Here is a 20,329-nt window from a genome sequence, read left to right as displayed (position 1 = left end):
GGTATGGGGAATGTAGTGGAGTTCTTCGTTTATCCAACCTAATCCCAAAAGTGAGACTTTGACCCTCTTGGCATTGATGGTAGAACATTGGCATCCATCTAGGTGGTTTACTTATATGGAAACCTTAACCCTCTTACACAGATCTCTTATGCTAAGAATGGTATGGGGAATATAGTGGAGTTCTTAGTTTGTCCAACCTAAGCCTAAGAGAGGGACTTTGACCCTCTTGGCCTTGATGGTAGAACTTTGGAATCCATCAAGGTGGTCTACTTAGATGGTAACCTTAACTCTCTTACCTACGTCTTTCATGGTAAGAATGGTATTGGAAATGTAGTAGGTTTCTCATCTTGTCCAATCTAAGTCCAACAATGAGACTTTGATCCTCTTGGCCTTGATAACAGATCTTTGGAATCCATCAAGGTGGTCTACTTAGATGGCAACATTAACCCTTTTACCTATGTCTTCCCCTACATCAATTTCATATTTTTTTTATTCTTGTACTCTAGATTACAAGGGGCATGTATATGGAGTATACATATGAATGAATGATTGAACCTTAAGGATTAATCTACTTGTTGATCCTAGCAGTATAGTAGTTATGAAGTTTATTCTACAGGATGGCAGGATTATTCTTTAATACCACTTGTAATGTCCCCTTTCAGGACTTCACATAATTTACCCTTAAACTCCTATGTAGTTTTTTGACTGCACTTGGAAATGCAATTTACTTAGTCTCTATAATGTTCCCTTACACAATCTCTTAGGGTTTTGAGTAATTTCAATTGCAAGAGACTTCTTTGTAACTATACCTTATAAGATTATACTCCATTCTTTAGTTTGTCACAAATGAGTGTCTAACATGTGATTTGCAAATGTATATGGTCAATATCCTTTTTTTATAAATTTGCAATGGAACAATCAATCAATGTAAATGTCTACTATCCTAATGCTAGTCTATAGTGGTTAATATTGCTAAACAATAATTCTGATATAAACTCACTATATGATGGTGATGGTCCTTAATCAACAAGTATCATTTATATAAACTTATATTCGAAATGCCTTATGCAATATGATTCATGATAGAATAGATATTGATCTACAAGTATTACTATAGACCTGAAAACAACTAAAGAGTCTCTATTGAATGTATTTTAATTATGATCCTTATTATATCAATATGCAAGTTGATGCTAAATGCCAGACTTTGACTTAATGGATGACTAGATATAAAACTGATCTGTAATTTGGTATCATTGGCTCTAATATCTGCGATGATCCACTTTTTTGTGTCAAGGAAGGCTTGATGTAATAGCCAATCTGGAATACTTATTGCTTTCTCAGATTTGGACTTTATATTCATGTGTTGCACGTATGGGAGGCTATGCCTCAATCAGGTTGTTGTTCTTGTTATGATTTTTTTAATAGTGAATTCTTATGGATCTGTTTCTATTTTATAATGTTGAATTTATGCAACATTAACCCTTTTACCTATGTCTTCCCCTACATCAATTTCACATTTTTTAAAAATTCTTGTACTCTAGATTAGAAGGGGCATGTATATGGGGTATACATATGAATGAATTATTGAACCTTAAGGATTAATCTAGCACATGCTAGATCACTAAATCGGTCAACCGTTATATGATTGACAAATCAATCAATCATTCACTAAGAATGAGCTACAATGTCATAACAAGCCATTCTGAAAAGTACCTTAATGGCTTATATCTTCTTTTATCTTATGTTCTAGATCGACAAATCGGTCAATCATTCAGTAAGAATGAGCTACAATGTCATAACAAGCCATTCTAATGTTCTAGATCACTGGATTGGCCAATCGTTTGCAAAAAATGAGCTACAATCTCATAACAAGCCATTTTGAAGTTCTAGATTGCTGAATCAGTAAATCGCTCACTAAGAATGAGCTACAATGTCATAATAAGCCATTATGAGGTTTGAGATTGCTGAATCAGTTAATCGTTCACGGAGAATGAGCTACAATCTCATAACAAGCCATTTTGAAGTTCCAGATCGCCGAATCAATCAATCATTCACTCAGAATTAGCTACAATGTCATCATAAGACATTTTGAGGTTCTAGACTGCTTAATCGGTCAATCATTCACTGAGAATGAGCTACAATGCCATATCAAGCTGTTATGATGTTCCAGATCATAGACTGGGTCAATCCTTTGCTAAGAATGAGCTACAATGTCATAATAAGCCATTTTGAGGTTCTAGATCACCGAATTGGTCAATCGTTTGCTAAGAATGAGCTACAATGTCATAATAAGCCATTCTAAGGTTCCAAATTGCTGAATTGGTCAATCGTTCACTGATACTAAGGTACAATATCATAATAAGTCATTTTGAAGTTCTAGATCCCTAAATTGGTCAATCGTTTGCTAATAATGAGCTACAATGTCATAACAAGCCATTCTGAGGTTCCAGATCACTGAATCGATCAATCATTCGCTACAAATGAGCTACAATGTCATAACAAGCCATTCTAAGGTTCCAAATTGCTAAATCGCTCAATCATTCGCTGAGAATGAGCTACAATGTCATAACAAGCCATTCTAAAGTTTGAGATCGCTGAATCGGTCAATCGTTCGCTAATGAATGAGCTACAATGTCATAACAAGCCATTCTAAAGTTTGAGATTGCTGAATCGGTCAATCATTCGCTAACAAATGAGCTACAATGTCATAATAATCCATTCTGAGGTAACAAATTGATGAATCGATCAATCAATCGCTGAGAAGGAACTACAACCTCATAACAAGTCATTCTAAAGTTCCAGATTGCAAAATCGGTCAATCGTTTGCTAAGAATGAGCTACAATGTCATAATACACCATTCTGAGGTTCTAGATCATTAAATCGGTCAATCATTTGCTGAGAATGAGCTACAATGTCACAACAAGCCGATCTAAAGTTTGAGATCATAGAATCGGTCAATCATTCGCTAAGAATGAGCTACAATGTCATAGTAAGCCATTTTGAAGTTCCAAATCCCCCAATTGTTAAATCATTTGCTAAGAATGAGTTACAATATTATAATAAGCTATTCTGAGGTTTTAGATCGCTAAATTGGTCAATCGTTCGCTGAGAACGAGATAGAATCTCATAACAAGCCATTCTAAAGTTCTAGATTGTCAAATTGGTCAATCGTTCACTAGAAATGAGCTACAATGTCATAATAAGCCTTTCTGATGTTCTAGATTGTCGAATTGGTCAGCGAATGAGCTATGATTTCATAACAAGCCATGTTGAAGTTTCAGATCGCTGAATTGGTCAATCTTTTGCTTAGAATGAGCTACAATGTCATAACAAGTCATTCTAAAATTTCAGATCGCAGAATCGGTCTATCATTCGCTAAGAATGAGCTACAATGTCATAATAAGCCATTCTAAGCTTCTAGATCACCGAATCAGTCAATCATTCGCTAAGAATGAGCTACAATGTCATAATAAGCCATTCTGAGGTTCCAGATCACCGAATCAGTTACTGGTTCACTAAGAATGGGTTGCAATGTCATAATAAGCCATTCTAAGGTTCACTGAATCGGTCAATCATTCGTTGAGAATGAGCTACAATCTCATAACAAGTTGTTCTGAAGTTCCATATCATTGAATCAGACAATCATTCACTAAGAATGATTGTCAATGTCATAACAAGTCATTCCAAGGTTCCAGATCATTGAATCGGTCAATTATTTACTGAGGATGAGCTACAATCTCATAACAAGCCATTTTGAAGTTCTAGATTGCTGAATCAATCAATCTTTTGCTAAGAATGAGCTACAATGTCATAATAAGCCATTCTAATATTCTAGATCACTGAAATAGCCAATCATTCACTAAGAATGGAGCTACAATGTCATAACAAGCCATTCTAATGTTCTAGATCGTTGAATCGGTCAATCATTTGCTAAGAATGAGCTAGAATCTCATAGCAAGCCATTCTAAAGTTCTAGATCACCGAATTGGTCAAACATTTGCTAAGAGTGAGCTACAATGTCATAACAAGCTATTCTGATATTCTAGATCGCCAAATCGGTCAATTGTTTGCTCAAAATGAGCTACAATGTCATAACAAGCCATTATGATATTCTAGATCGTCGAATCGGTCAATCATTTGGTAAGAATGAAGTACAATCTCATAACAAGCCTTTTTGAAGTTCCAAATCATCGAATCAGTCAATCATTCGCTAAGAATGAGCTACAATGTCATAATTAGCCATTCTGAGGTTCTTGATCACTGAATCGATCAGTCATTCGCTTAAAATGAGCTACAATGTCATAACAAGCCAGTCTGAAGTTCCAGATCATGAAATCGGTCAATCATTCGCTAAAATGAGCTACAATATTATAATAAGCCATTCCAAGGTTCTAGATCACTGAATGGGTCAATCATTCATTGAGAATGAGCTACAATGTCATAACAAGTCATTCTGAAGTTCCAGATCATTGAATTGATCAATCATTTGCTAAGAATGAGCTACAATGTCATAACAAGGAATTTTGAGATTCCAGATTACTAAATCAGTCAATCGTTCACTAAGAATGGGCTACAATCTCATAAAAAGCCATTTTGAAGTTCCAGATTTCCAAATTGGTCAATCGTTCGTGAAATAGACCTGAAATCCTATTCAGTATATTGGAATGTTAAGAGTTTTATGTGTATACATTCATGATAGACATAGACACATGTAGTATCAGTTGAGGGTTTTATAAATTTATAATTGGGTATTTCAATTGCTTTTTAACAGTCCATGACATTTCTCTCCATGCATGCCAAATTTGTTATGACCGACAGGGTGCACTTATTATAGGGTAGAGAGACTATATATGCACACACAGTTATACATACATATATAATCATCAATAAAGGTTTTTAGAAATTTAGACCAATGAGCAGTTTGATGGCATGTAGAGTGGAATGTATCTTTAATATCAAGGGTAAGGGAGGGTTATATATGGTAAGAGCTTGAATTGAAGTTATGATATATAACATGCATTTTTTTGCTCGATTGTAATTGATATCAAATGTGCTTGATTGTATTGTCATGAATGCTAAGAAAAGTAATTGTTCAATTATATACATGTATATTATAATCTTATTCTATTCTTCTTGTTCAATTACACTCATTTTTATATATTAAAAATTGGTAATTGATGTCACCCATTTATTCAAGTGAACATTTCTATTGAAATGCTTGTCAAATGTTGTTTCAACTTATGTTATAGGTTTCTTGTGAATATTTTGATTTCACCCATTTAAATTCAATGAACATGTCTATTGAAATATTTTTCAAATGTTGTTTCAAAGTTATGTTATAGGTTTCTTATGAATATTTTGTCAAACAATTTATAAACTAGTTGCTTAGAGTTAGTTTCAATTGTTTGAAAGGATATTCTGCATAATTTTTAGAGCATTAAATTGTCAAACTTAGTATATTGTAACACTTAAAAGTTTTTTACAAGAGTTATTGCACAATTGTATCAAAGAAAATTTCTTCGCAAACTTATAGATCAAAGTATAAAAAATATTATAGATCAAAATATAAACATGTAATGCCGACTTTAGCTTTTGATAAGTCAAAACATGAGTAAGAATTTTTCTTTGCAACTCCCTATCTTGTCTGACCACCTTAGAGATGGTGTAGCTCCCAAATGAGGACTATGGCCGTAGACACCTAAAAACCTTTAGAAAATAAAGTATTTTTATTTTCTGAAAAAGTCCTGATGACATCATCATTTATTAATTAATTATTTAATTAATTAATTAATTAATTTTTATGCCATTAAATCCCTTTATCTTAATTAAAAATATTTAATTAAGGAATCCCTCCCAAAAATGTTTAAATCTTATTTAAACATTATTTCCTTATTTATTAATTATTTAATTAATAAATTGACCAAAAATCCCAAAATAAATAATTTATTTATTTTTTCCCCAAAAGTTGGCCAATTTCCTTAAGACCAATAACCTCTTCCAAAATCTTCTAATCCTTCTTTAATTTCGATTAAAGGCTAATCTCATCATTTCCTACCCCTAATCCCAACTCAAAATATTTAATCAAGATTAAATATTAATCCTCATGTTTATTAAAAATATTTTACTAAATATCTCCTCAACCCAAACCCTTGAAATAAATAAAACTTTATTTATTTCATAAAATCTTATCCTAGGAAGTTCTAGACTCTTCTAGAAAGTCTTCATCCTCATCCAAAGCTTAGACTCTTCTAGAAGATGTCTTTAACCCTAATCCTAATCCCCTCCTAACCTTGTCACATTCCCTAAACGTGGGTTAAAACTTGCTAACCCAAGCCAAAGTTAACAAATATCTCCTCCTTCACCCACCCTCATTAATTGCAATCCACTTGCCATCCACTTGCCTAATCCTAAGCCGTCTCTAACCCTTCCTCTAATCATTTTTACAACCCTAAGCAAGCTTAAAACCTCCCTAAACCCTCAAATTCGAATTTCATGGTATCTCTCACAAATATCTTCAACCACAAAACTTTATAAAGCCCACAAAGTCATAAATGTTCTTACAAAGCACTTATGAAGGGTCTTTATGAAGATTTTATCCCTTGAGCCTCCTTTGTTGACTCATCCTTCCCCTTTCCTCCATCCTCTCACCATGTGACATGTGTCACTCCTTGATTGGTTGTAAGGAAGCACAATCCATGTGCTCTCCTCTCATGCAATCTAAGCCCTCCATGAGCTTTTTCCCATCCTTGCATCTTAGCCCTCAATCCCTCAAGCCTCTTGCCTATAAATTGGATCCTTCCCCTTTGCAAAATAACACAATCCATGAAGTAAAGTTATAATGCTATTTTGAGAGCCAAATCCATACTAAAGCCATCTATCCACACCAAAAATTCATAATCATCCATTGAAACCTTTGGAAGCATATTGAGCATACATCCTATCCATTTAGATAAAGCCACTCAACAAGAGAGCTTCTTATTGAGAGAGTCCATTAATGGCTCATATTCTCAATTGAGAGCTCATCTTAGTCTATCTTGAAGTTTATGAATTTTGTTTAGTTTGTAGAAGCTTTATTTAAATTTGGTTTCTATTAGCATACTAACATTGCTCATATACATTTTGGCACGGCCGATGGGACCCTGCATGGGTCATCTTCATTAGCTTTTTTAGTCAAGTTTTGTATGTCATTTGCTGATTTTGGCTAATTTTTCTTGTTTTTGTGATTGGTAGGATTGTATAAATTGGTTTTGTAGGTCCACATGAGCATGAAGAAGACAAAGGAACTCATAATCTATCTCATAGTGTTTGCAGATTTTTCAAGCTTATAGGTGGACAAAGAACTTGAAATTCTTCTTCCTCTTCTTGTCTATATTATTCTTATTCCATCTACATTTTCTTCTTCTTCTTCTTCTTGTGGGAGATCTTGGCCATTTTTTTTAAGGAAGCAAAATCATACACACTTCTTTTTAGTGCTTAAAATGAACCCCCAAATCATACTTAAATCCATTGAAAAATTAAAAATTTGCAAAAAAGAAAAAATCTTTTAACAAGTGAAACTAAACCAATCTAATCATTTGTATCCTTGCAACATCAAGGTTTTAGATGCATTCATGCAAAATTAGGAACACTTCATTTTTGGGAATTTAAAAAGAACTTCAAGTTTCCATTTCAAAAGGTTCAAAATCAACACTAAGTGCACACTAAAATCTAAATCAAACTCAAAGCATCAATCAAGGATAAAATGAACCTCATTTGCAAATATTTTAAAGTTCTTTTAAAAATTTCATGAAAACTGAGAGTCCTAAATGGTTGCCAAAAATTGTCCTAAAAGCTTTGTTATTTGTTCCAAACAAATGTCTTGTTGCAAAATCTTGAATGTTTCTTAGGTTTTTCATGCATCAAAACAATCTAGGAATATCATTTTTGGGCTTAAAATATGCAAACTAGAACACAAAATCTTGAATGAAAAGCAAAGTCCAAAGAGTCATTTTCACTTTTGAGTCCAAAAACAATCTTGAATGATCTAAGGTTAAAACAAAGCACTTCAAAGTTCTAAACAACACACAAAATCTCAATCTTGAATGCTCAAAGGAAAAAACTTGAATGTTTAATCACTTGTCTTTGAATGCATGTTGCTAAAATCACTCTTGAGTGCCATGGATTAAAATAAAAGTTTATTTTTTTATGAATGCATGATTAAAACACCAAATCCAATCTTGAATGCCATAGATCAAATAATCATCTTTTGGAGCATAAAAAGAATCTACATTTTTGTAATCTTTTAAGTTATAAAAATAAATAAAAATGCTTTGAGTGAGTTTGTCATTGGACTCACCCTCTTTAATCACCCATCAATTTAACCATTGGTTGCAATCTCAGTGCCATCTATGGGGATGGGTCCACCTAAGAGGGTGTTAAGTGCTCCACACAAATCAAACTCCACTCACTTGGGTTTTTAGTGGTTTTTCTAAGTTAGAAAATTCTTTGAATGCACATTAATCTCGCTCACACTTCATTTGGGCATAAAAATTGGACAAATCTTGATGTGGAGGGCCTCTGGGTGCGCGCTTGAAATCGAATCTCACACACCTTTGTTTTGGGCTTAAAATAAACTCACACTCAATCTTGAATGCCTTAAAGAAAAATCAATCGATACTTGACGTGGAGGGCCTTCGGGCGCACGGGTTTACCTTCTTGTTGACCCTAACTCTTCTTCTTGTTCGCATTCTTTGATCAATTTTATTTTTGTCGATGCTTCAAAGTTGGAATAAACATTGTATCTTAAACATGAGTGCTTGCAAAGTCTAGATCAGAAAACTTAAGCGTCAGTTGGTAAAAGAACAAGCATGTTTTTTAGCCCAAGATCATCCAAGTCTTCTCTCCCCTTGTCGTCTTTCGAGGCCATCTTGGGTGCATAAGATTAGGATCCAAAATCTTGTCTTAGCTTTTTAGGAGGCCTTCTTGGGGATTTCATCACCCCTTGGGACGACCTCAACTCCAGCGTTCCGGCGGAGTATAAAGATCAGGAGGTGAATCCAAAGACACCTCTCTTGGGATCAAAATTTTGTCACTCGGGCTAAGCCTTAAGGAACTTTATACCCTTGAGAAGTGAAAGAGGAGAAGTGGGTTACCGCTCCTCTCGGCTGTGTGACATCTTTTTGGTTTCATCTACGGATTTGAGCCTCACGTACCTTGCGTATATCGAGGACTCCCTAGCTAAACCAAATTTCATCCTTGTAGAAAGCTTCCTAAGATGTTGGTGTGTTTGACGTGCTTGTTGAAAACTTTTGTCTGCTTGTTTGTTCATAGCTTTTGAATGAATGTTTGCCAATTTTGGTCGAAATCCCAGAAAAGTAAAAATCTCCTAGCTCAAGGCATACTTAGCGTAGTCACTGCCTTATCAGAAAATTATCCAAGCTCCCCCGCTGCAACCGAATCTATCTAGTTCTTTGCCTTAGAAAAATCCCAAATCCAAAGTCCATCCAAATCATCCCCCTAGCCAGCTAGCAACCCAATCCAAAATCACCCAAGCCTTTAAAGAGTTGTTGTCACTTTGCCAAAATTTGCTATCCAATCAATCTATCCTACCAATCAACCAATCTCACCAAGGTTATCCCTCTAACAGAGCATTGTCTAGGGTAATCTAGCTTTGTCACTTGCATCCCTCATCACCTTGAGCTAAAGGTTGGGATCCACAAGTGGTCAATCTCGTGTCATGCCCATAGGATCATTAGTCTATCCTCAAGTTGACACAGCCACCACCAAATCTAGCGCATAGGAAAGCAAAACTCTCACCTTTTGACAATATGCCCTTGAAGTCTTCCATCCACAGGAAAGCCAAAAATCTCCAACCAATCCTCCTTAGGTCTGTCATGCAGCTTTGACTCTCCCTAGAAAATCTTTCATCAGCCAATCCAAAATCTGTGCTTAATCCAAATCCAACCATGAGCTTTCGTGTTCATCCATATGCAAGACCCCATCCCCATCAAACTCACCATCAAAGCATGAAGTAACAATCCTATCATGATGTGTTTGGTCGCATTGTCCTTGCTCCTGCCACCTCCTATTCCAATGATGATGAAAATCTTGTTGACTATGACGGGTATATTGAAAGCCTTAGAAACATTCCCCCAAGCATCCCCCAAAATCCAAGAGTTATTCCAAACTATCTAGTCATGCGATCTGATATTCCAGCTTCCCCTCCATCACCCCATCAACCAAGCTTCCAATCTTCCACCCCCATCACACTAGCTATTCCTGTCAATCCACCTCCACCTTTGACACACGAGTCTCCAAGGAATCTCCTAGAGGAAATACAAGAAAAGTTGCCTCCAACAGTCAATAAGCCATGTCATCTAATCCAACCATGTGAAGTAGTCAGTGATGAAGCTTCCCCATCTATAATATCACCTCCATCTCCCATAGCTATCATCCCCATACCATCCATCAAATTGCTTAAAATCCTTCCACTTCCCGCAAGCATCAAAATCCCACCACCTATCAAATCCCTCCAAATCCTATCCACATCGCCTCCAAGCATTTCCCAAATCTCTCGTAATGACCCTTATGCATCCATCTTCTACTCACCCATCTCCACTACTGAATCTCCCATCTATCCATCCGCTGCCTTTGAAGAATCCATCCCTTCACCTCCTATCGCACCATCCACTCCAAACCAATCCTATCAAGATCCTTTCCAAAAGCATGTTGACATCCCCCAAAGCATAAATGAAGATATCATCGTACCATGTCTTCCATCCATAGTGCTGTCACCATCTCCTCCATCTCCAAAACCTCAAGCCATATCTCCTCCACTACAAGATCTCTTGTCATCCCACCAGCTACATCAAGATCCTATCCTTCCATCTCCCCTGCTCCATGCTTCCATCTTACCACCTATCCAAACTATTCCACCATCTATAATCTACCCTCTTGGTTCACTTAAATTCATCCACGGTGGCCCTCTCTCAGCAGAAGAATTAAGAACAGTATCTCCCCATTGCAATACACCTAATAAATCACTTCTACCATTTTCTGCAAGCAAAAAGTTTCCTCAGCTTGTTCAAATGCTCAATCGATGGCATTATCAAGGTCAAGGTTTAGGACCACAAGAGAAAGGAATCAAAGAGCCTATTATTGCACAAAAAAATCTAGGATTTCATGGTCTTGGATATGTATCCAAAGGCTCACCATCTAAAGGTGTTGGTACACCACACCCCCAAACCAAGCCTATCTCCAAGCCCACCATGCCAGCCTCCCATCACTCCTTCAAGAAATCTTATGTCATCCCCCCTCCACCATCTTTGCAACCCAAAACAACCTACCATATCCCCCCTTCATCCGCTAAATCCATTTTGGGTCCCTATGTCCCAAAATCTACCATCCTCCATCCTCCTATTAGCCATCATAAAAATCCTATTCCATCCATTCCTATGCAAGATCAACAAAGGCACATATCAGGGCACATCATCCATCATCATCCCCCTACATGCTCTTTCATATCCTCTCCATCTCACAAAGCTTCTCCTAACCATCTTCACAAAGCTTACCACAACAATGTAAATGCCAACTTCAAAATGCATAAAGCTAAAAATCCACATCCTAGGCAATCATATGTCTATTCTAAAAGACATACTCCAAAAAGGCAAAATCCAATCAAAGAATGCAAAACAATGCAAAAGCCTATGAAAAGAAAATCCAAAACCATGTGGATCCCCAAGAAAAAAGTTGAAACCCAATGCATAATGGCATCCACCATTGCTAATCCCCCATCTAGTGACTCATGTCGCCCATCTCCTAACTCCATCTTGGGTGCCTATATCCCCAAGCACGCTTCCACAAATCCTCCATCACGCCCGCATCTACCATCTATCCCCCATATGCTCTTTTCACACCCGTCCCAACATGTGCCAATGTTGCTCTTGCAAGCATCCCCATCTCATGCTCCTTTCCAGCATTTTCATCCCTCCATCTCCTACCATCAATCCCATCTAATCCGATCTATTGCATAAATCACACATCCGGTGTACCAACAGCTAGCAACAAAATTGAACATTCCAACAGCCAGTGAAAAATCCCAAAAAAGCCAAAATAGCTGAAGAAAGCCAAAATCATTCCAGCTAAGTCCAAAGTCAAAAATTCAAAAAAAGAAAAGAAAAATAAAGCGTCCACTGGTGAAAACTTGGCAATTCAAGCACCTTGGACAAGTACCATGCTGAAAACTTGGCAAACAAGCGTCAAGCATAATCCTGCCATCCCCAGCTTAGCCTATCACCCTCATGCTTTTGGTCATCTCTTGACATCCACCTCCATCTTCCAATCTATCCACCTATCCTCCATCCTCCAGCTTCCATCTCACACCATCCACTAATCTTATGCAGCTTCAGCCAATAATCTCAGCTATCATCCATCTCCCTAGCCCCTTCAGCTTTTTCCATCCTAGCTTCAATCCTATCACATCCATCATAAGACCTCCTTCCGCATGTTATCTTCTGATTGGGGGCACTATATTCTTTGGAGATCTTGTCTTGTCCGTCGTCCCTTGTCATTGGTATCTAGCTCTAGGCTATCCTCATGCAAACCCAATGTCATCTCTTTATATCCATCATAATCCTAGCTATCTACCATCTCATCTTGCTCCTCTAGCTATCCTTGGTCACAAAATCTCTCATCATCATTGGATGCATCCTGCCAAATCCATATCTTTTGCTATCACCCCACCCTTAGCTTTCGCATCTTGCACAACATCGAACCATCCCGCTATCCTATCATCCTGAGCTTTTGCCTGCTTGTAACTATCTTGGTCCGTTAGCTTGTACCATATCTTGATTAGCTCACTTTTAAATATCTTGGTCCATCAGCTTGTACATCCTCTTTAGCTTAGTACCATTGTATCTATCCAGTGTTCGTGTCAGTTTGTCCTTTATCAACATCTTGCACCCATCGCACATCTTGGTTAGCTATTCCAATGCATCCTTTAGCTAGATTTCCTGTCACCAAAGTGTTATCTTTCTTAGTTCATCTTTCCATACACATCACTCATCCAAATCCACCAGCTTAGGTGCTCTCCGATAGGTCCTTGCAGGATATAGCTTTCCTCATGTCTGATCTTGGTCTGTTAGTACCTCGTCCTACCCATCTCGTTGGCAAACGGTTCTCTTTTGGATTTTTGCTTTCTTTTGATTTGGGATCTTCCCTTTTGGGTCTTGAAGTATCTTTTCCAAGAAATCTCCTTGTTCCCTCCTCAAGGTTGCCACGATCTTCCTTATCATGGTATGCTGCGAATGGGGCAATTAGAGCGTAAGGTCTTGATCAGGTCTTTCATTGGTTTTTCTTTTCTGCTTGTGGGTTCTCCAGTGTCGTTTCCACGCTGCTTCCTCTAGGATTCATGTGTGATGCTGGGGCAATCCTTGCGTGTTTGTTTTGAGTTAGTTCGTCAGTCCTTTGGACGGTTGGTGAAAAGGCCTTGATGTTCTTGGTAACCTTGGCAATTAACCAATAGTCCTATAGAAAATCTAGTGCTCAACTACGTGGTGGTACTTCTCTTTGAAGTATCCCCCCCGCTCAAAAAGCTTCAATGGTTTTCCTTCATCTCCATTATCCCCCATCCATATCCAACATCCGTCTCTCCTACCCTAGCTTATGCATCAGTATCTCTTTGAATCACTCCTCACCTTTAGCTTTAGGGATCCACAATCCTAGTCTTAGGGATCCACCAATCCAAATCAATCCACCAAGCCTCATCTTTCGAGATCCACAATCCTAGTCCTAGGGATCTCTGAAACCCATCTTCCACCAATCTGACTCTTTGAAATCCTGTTGCATCAGCTTTGTTAATCCCCTCATCCATCTCCCCATCCTAGATTCCTTTTATAGCGCTCTTCTCCTTCATCCTCTGCAATCCCTGAGATCTTAAGCTTGCTTCCTCTTGTGCCTCTAATTCTCCCTTTATCATTCTCCCGTAGTGAGAGTTTGAGCTAACCAAATCTCTTCTCTTAAGCAAATCTGAGTCTTCTTTCTCATCTCGAATTCTTGTACTTTTCAAGAAGTCGTCGAGCCTCGCTTTCTCTTCCCACCGCCTTCTTGAGGGGGCATCTCACAGTCCATTCTCTCCTCTTCTGCTCTAGCCTTGGGCATCTTATTTTCTTATCTTTGATGTCATGCCACTTGCGGCATCACATCAAAGAGGGGCAAAATGTAGACACCTAAAAACCTTTAGAAAATAAAGTATTTTTATTTTCTGAAAAAGTCCTGATGACATCATCATTTATTAATTAATTAATTAATTTTTATGCCATTAAATCCCTTTATCTTAATTAAAAATATTTAATTAAGGAATCCCTCCCAAAAATGTTTAAATCTTATTTAAACATTATTTCCTTATTTATTAATTATTTAACTAATAAATTGACCAAAAATCCCAAAATAAATAATTTATTTATTTTTTTCCCAAAAGTTGGCCAATTTCCTTAAGACCAATAACCTCTTCCAAAATCTTCTAATCCTTCTTTAATTTTGATTAAAGGCTAATCTCATCATTTCCTACCCCTAATCCCAACTCAAAATATTTAATCATGATTAAATATTAATCCTCATGTTTATTAAAAATATTTTAATAAATATCTCCTCAACCCAAACCCTTGAAATAAATAAAACTTTATTTATTTCATAAAATCTTATCCTAGGAAGTTCTAGACTCTTCTAGAAAGTCTTCATCCTCATCCAAAGCCTAGACTCTTCTAGAAGATGTCTTTAACCCTAATCCTAATCCCCTCCTAACCTTGTCACATTCCCTAAACATGGGTTAAAACTTGCTAACCCAAGCCAAAGTTAACAAATATCTCCTCCTTTACCCACCCTCATTAATTGCAATCCACTTGCCATCCACTTGCCTAGTCCTAAGCCATCTCTAACCCTTCCTCTAATCATTTTTACAACCCTAAGCAAGCTTAAAACCTCTCTAAACCCTCAAATTCGAATTTCATGGTATCTCTCACAAATATCTTCAACCACAAAATTTTATAAAGCCCACAAAGTCATAAATGTTCTTACAAAGCACTTATGAAGGGTCTTTATGAAGATTTTATCCCTTGAGCCTCCTTTGTTGACTCATCCTTCCCCTTTCCTCCATCCTCTCACCATGTGACATGTGTCACTCCTTGATTGGTTGTAAGGAAGCACAATCCATGTGCTCTCCTCTCATGCAATCTAAGCCCTCCATGAGCTTTTTCCCATCCTTGCATCTTAGCCCTCAATCCCTCAAGCCTCTTGCCTATAAATTGGATCCTTCCCCTTTGCAAAATAACACAATCCATGAAGTAAAGTTATAATGCTATTTTGAGAGCCAAATCCATACTAAAGCCATCTATCCACACCAAAAATTCACAATCATCCATTGAAGCCTTTGGAAGCATATTGAGCATACATCCTATCCATTTAGATAAAGCCACTCAACAAGAGAGCTTCTCATTGAGAGAGCCCATTAATGGCTCATATTTTCAATTGAGAGCTCAAATTAGTCTATCTTGAAGTTTATGAATTTTGTTTAGTTTGTAGAAGCTTTATTTAAATTTGGTTTCTATTAGCATACTAACATTGCTCATATACAATGGCAACTTGCATACGTTAAATTAACAAACAATATTCTACAATACCTATTTTATATGCCACACCAGCCTTGTTAGTCATTTTATTTTATAGGATTAAGACACATGCCAACATCTTGTCTAATCTCATTCCTTCATCTATCTAGACACCACTGTGAAGAGTTGTTTATTTGCAAAAATTGATGACACTTGGCTATGGCGTAAAAGGTTTTGTCATGTAAATCCTTATAATCTAATCAAAGTAAGCAAGAACAACAAAGTAAGAGGTTTACCAAGACTTGAAAATCTTGATAATACAATGTGTGAAGGTTGTCAACTAGGAAAGATGACAAAGTCAAGGTTTACAAGAAAACATGATTCTACAAATGATATTTTGGAAATAGTACACACTAAATTATGTGGTCCTATGCATATACAAAGCTATTATGGTGACAAATATTTCTTTTTGTTTGTTGATGATTATTTTAGAATGATGTTTGTTATGTTTCTTAAATAAAAAACTGATGCTTTTCAAATATTTAAGTGGTATAAGGCGAGAGTTGAAAAAGAAACACAAAAATAACTGAAGTGTTTGAGATCTGTCAGAGGAGAGTTTAAATCTGATGAATTCAATTTGTCATGCAATGAACAAGGCATAAAGAGATAACTATTTGCAGCGAGAACACCACAAAAAAATGGGATAGCAGAAAGGATAAATAGATCTATAATTGACTGTGCTAGGACACTGATGATTGACAAAGGAGTTGCACAAACATTTTGGAGAGAAGCTGTAAACACTGCAGTCTATATAGTTAACTGAGTTCAACTGAAGAAAGGAGCCAGAAAGACACCTTATGAGATATGCTATGGTAAGAAACCTAATGTGAGTTATTTCAAAGTTTTTGGAAGAAAATGCTATGTCTTGAAATAAGTTAGAGATGGAAAATTTGACGAGAAAAGTGAAGAAGGGATATTATTAGGATATGTTGGTAAAAGAAAAGCATACAAATGTTTGATTATCATAATTTTTATATATTGTTCTTGACATTACATCGAATTTTTATAATTTTTATGATTTCAACATTAGGGTTGAGGGTTGAGGATTTTAGGGTTTAAAATTTAACATTTAACAAATGTATCACTCGCAACCAAGATTCGAACTAGAAGAAGAGCATGAGAAAATATTTTATTGAAAAAATGTCTAGACATGTTTCTCACCCCCTCATCAGTGGACTCAATACTTTTACAATAAAAGCAATGATAGGTTTAAATAGAAAGGGAAAAAAAACTTTCCAACTTCCAAGAAAACCAAAGGTCATGCTCAAGAATAATCAATTAATTAATTAATCAATAAAATATTAATCAATCAATTGATTAATTAAATACAACACTATGAGAAAAAAGACCCAAATAATAGGCATGTGCGGGTACTTTCTGGCTAAAGCCTTATAATGTATAGGGTTTAGGGAGACCCTCTTGATCGTCACAAAGTAACTAGGTAGGAGGGGACCCAACTCCACGTGGGAGGCAAAAAAAACTCATAGTGAGGGCGATCAAGCTGAGAAACCCACGAACCAAGAAGCACCGAAAACCGCCAAGAGAAATCGAAACCACCAAAAAACCGTTCGCGCAAAAACTGGGGAGCTGAACAACAACAAACCCTCACACGAAGAGGGACCAGCAAGGGCACGGAAGAGGGAGACCCAGTGGGCATCTCGAGGAGGCGGCCAAAACCCGTAGGAGGCAGTATCCAAGGTGGGGTCGAAGCCTGTCCGCGCCAAGCAGCGACACATGAGGAGGAGGGAGACTAGTCAGCAGGGGGTCTTCAAGGGCACACAAGTGCCAACAACAGGGGCACGTAGGTGCCAAAGGTTGGTCAAAACCAGCAAGGGCGACGCGAAGAAAAGGACGTTCGTAAGGGCCAAACCCAAACACAACACCAAAGGGTGTGTTCAATGCACGAAGCTCGAAGGGATCACAACACAAAATGACGCCCAGGCCTCCATCCATGTGGCACGACAATGGGCAGAGGAGGAAGACCAGGCTCACCAAAAGGAGACGAGAAGAGATGCAGCAACAACGAACAATGGCCACAGCGACAACAAAAACCCCAGAATCAGCAAAGAAAGATCTACAAGAGACCAAGATCGCAAAAAACGGACAGAGGAGATGACGAAGAAAGATTATCCAAGAACATCGGACACCATCCGATACGACTGGGAGGAATCGAGGGCATTCATGAAGATAACAATTTAGGATTTAAAATTTAACAAATGTATCACTCGCACCCAAGATTCGAACCAGAAGAAGAGCATGAGAAAATATTTTATTGAAAAAATGTCCAGACATGTTTAAAGGGAATTTCACCCCCTCGTCAGTGGACTCAATATGTTTACAATAAAAGCAATGATAGGTTTAAATAGAAGATGAAGAAAAACTTCCTAACTTCCAAGAAAACCAAAGGTCATGTTCAAGAATAATCAATTAATTAATTAAATACACACTATGAAAAAAAATCCAAATAATAGGCATGTGTGGGTACTTTTTGGCTAAAGCCATACAATGTTTAGGGTTTAAAATTTAACATTTAACATTTAAAATTTAACATTTAACATTTAACATTTAACATGTAACATTTAAAATTTAACATTTAACATTTAATATTTAACATTTAACATTTAAAATTTAAAATTTAACATTTAACATTTAACATTTAACATTTAAAATTTAACATTTAACATTTAACATTTAAAATTTAAAATTTAACATTTAAAATCTAACATTTAACATCTAATATTTAACATCTAACATTTAAAATTTAACATTTAACATTTAACATTTAACATTTATCATTTAACATTTAACAAATGTATCACTTGCAGCCAAGATTCGAACTAGAAGATGAGCATGAGAAAATATTTTATTGAAGAATTGTCGAGACATGTTTCGAGGGAATTTCACCCCCTCATGAGCGGACTTAATACGTTTACAATAAAAGTGATAGGTCTAAATAAAAGGGGAAAAAACTTCCCAACTTGCAAGAAAACCAAAGGTCATGCTCAAGAATAATCAATTAATTAACTAGATACAACATTATGAGAAAAAATACCCAAATGTCTCCTCTATGGCAATTCTACATGGGGTCTACCTCTTCTATGTGGTTGCACGGTTGTTGGTGATGCTATGCTAGTCGAACCAAATCCAATTTTGGGGAGATGCATTGCACCACTATGGTTGAGGCAGATGCTTGTGCCAAGGGGCAAGGTTGTGGCAATTTGAACAGTTTGAGGACATTCAGGGGTTAGCCATAAATAAGGAAAACATAGGTGAGGAAGCAAGTTTCATTGCAATTTGGAAGAGATATGAAGATATTTGAGGCTAGGCAAGGCTTGGTTATTTGTGCAAGCTAGTTTGGTTTGAGAGGAAGGTATGGGCAGGGCTGGTGCCCCCAAAACCCAAGAGTATTCAAGCAAAGGGGGGGGGGGGGGGGGGTGCATGCAAGCCAAATTCAAGTGGGAAGGTTTGAGAAGACCAGGAAGGTTAAGGAAGACAAGAATATTGAAGGTGGAAAGCGAGAGGATAGGTTGATGGGGTCAAGTTTGATTTCAAGGTGGTGGCTAACAACAAGGCTCTGAAATTGCAAGAGGTTCACATCCAGGCAAGCCACCAAGGCAAGGGCAAGATTACCCCAAGTGCATAGAGACCTCACCCTTTCGAGGTCAGGACATCAAGTACAAGCAAGTTCAAGTGTTTCATGTCCCCTTTTCAAATAATTAAAAAATAATAATCTTTGCTAAGGCAGGCAGGCCCAAGAAAGTGAAGTTTCGAAAAAAGGGGGTTAATCTTTGGAAACCATTGGACTAATAAATGAAAATTATTATTAAAATATTTTTCATTAACCTCTCTTGGATGTGAGTTACAGTTATTCCCTCTTTTAAGGGGTTTGGAGGCATTTTGGGTGGAGGGGAGAACTTGATTTTGCTCATTCTTTGTTATTCTTCAAAGGCTGCCAAACCTGTGGAGAAGGAGACCCAAGAACGGGAGTTTGCAGGTTTCCAGGAAGACCCAAGAATGGGAGTTTGTAGGTTTTCAGGAAGGCTAAGGATGGGAGTTTGAAGCCATTCCATGTGCATGCTCATATAGAATTTTCCTTTGTGCTGAACAGTGCAGATTTGTGGGTTTTCGGTTGTGTTTTTTGCATGAGTTTGGTGTTTTTAGTTGAGCATTTCATATCAGTTTTGGTTGCTGCTGTATTTCAGACTTTAATATGTTAAAATAAATCTGAATATATGTATTGGGACGTGATTAAACTTCTGAGATAGTTTATTAGTGTTGTGTGGTGTTTTCGGGCATTTTTGTGTTAATTTCGGGAGCCCGATGAGCATAGTTTTTGTCCTACATTTGAGAACTGTTGTGTAAAGGTTATACGGATCTAGAAATGTCATTTTGTAGGCTGTTATGCTGCTGAAATTTCTGTAAAAATGTCCACTTTCAGATTTATTAATAATTGGTGAAGCTATGAAGCTTTTGGCACAATTTCTGGCATACCCGATTTGGGGTTTCTTGAGAAATTTGGAGGATCTTTGTGATATTAGTTGTTTGATTTTAAAGATTTGATTAAAGGTTGGAAATATCATGTAAAATCAAAAAAGGGACATTTCAAAGTGGTGATGAGAAAGTTTCTAAGGATGAGCTCAAGCATCCAAGGTTTCACCTCATCTGAAGGATTAGATAGATTTAT

Source organism: Cupressus sempervirens, chromosome 7 (genome assembly GCF_028749045.1).
Source record: "Cupressus sempervirens isolate cs-2001-9-10 chromosome 7, ASM2874904v1, whole genome shotgun sequence".
In the NCBI taxonomy this organism is placed as follows: Eukaryota; Viridiplantae; Streptophyta; class Pinopsida; order Cupressales; family Cupressaceae; genus Cupressus; species Cupressus sempervirens.
The sequence above is the reverse complement of the archived record's forward strand: the minus strand, read 5'-3'. Positions refer to the sequence as shown.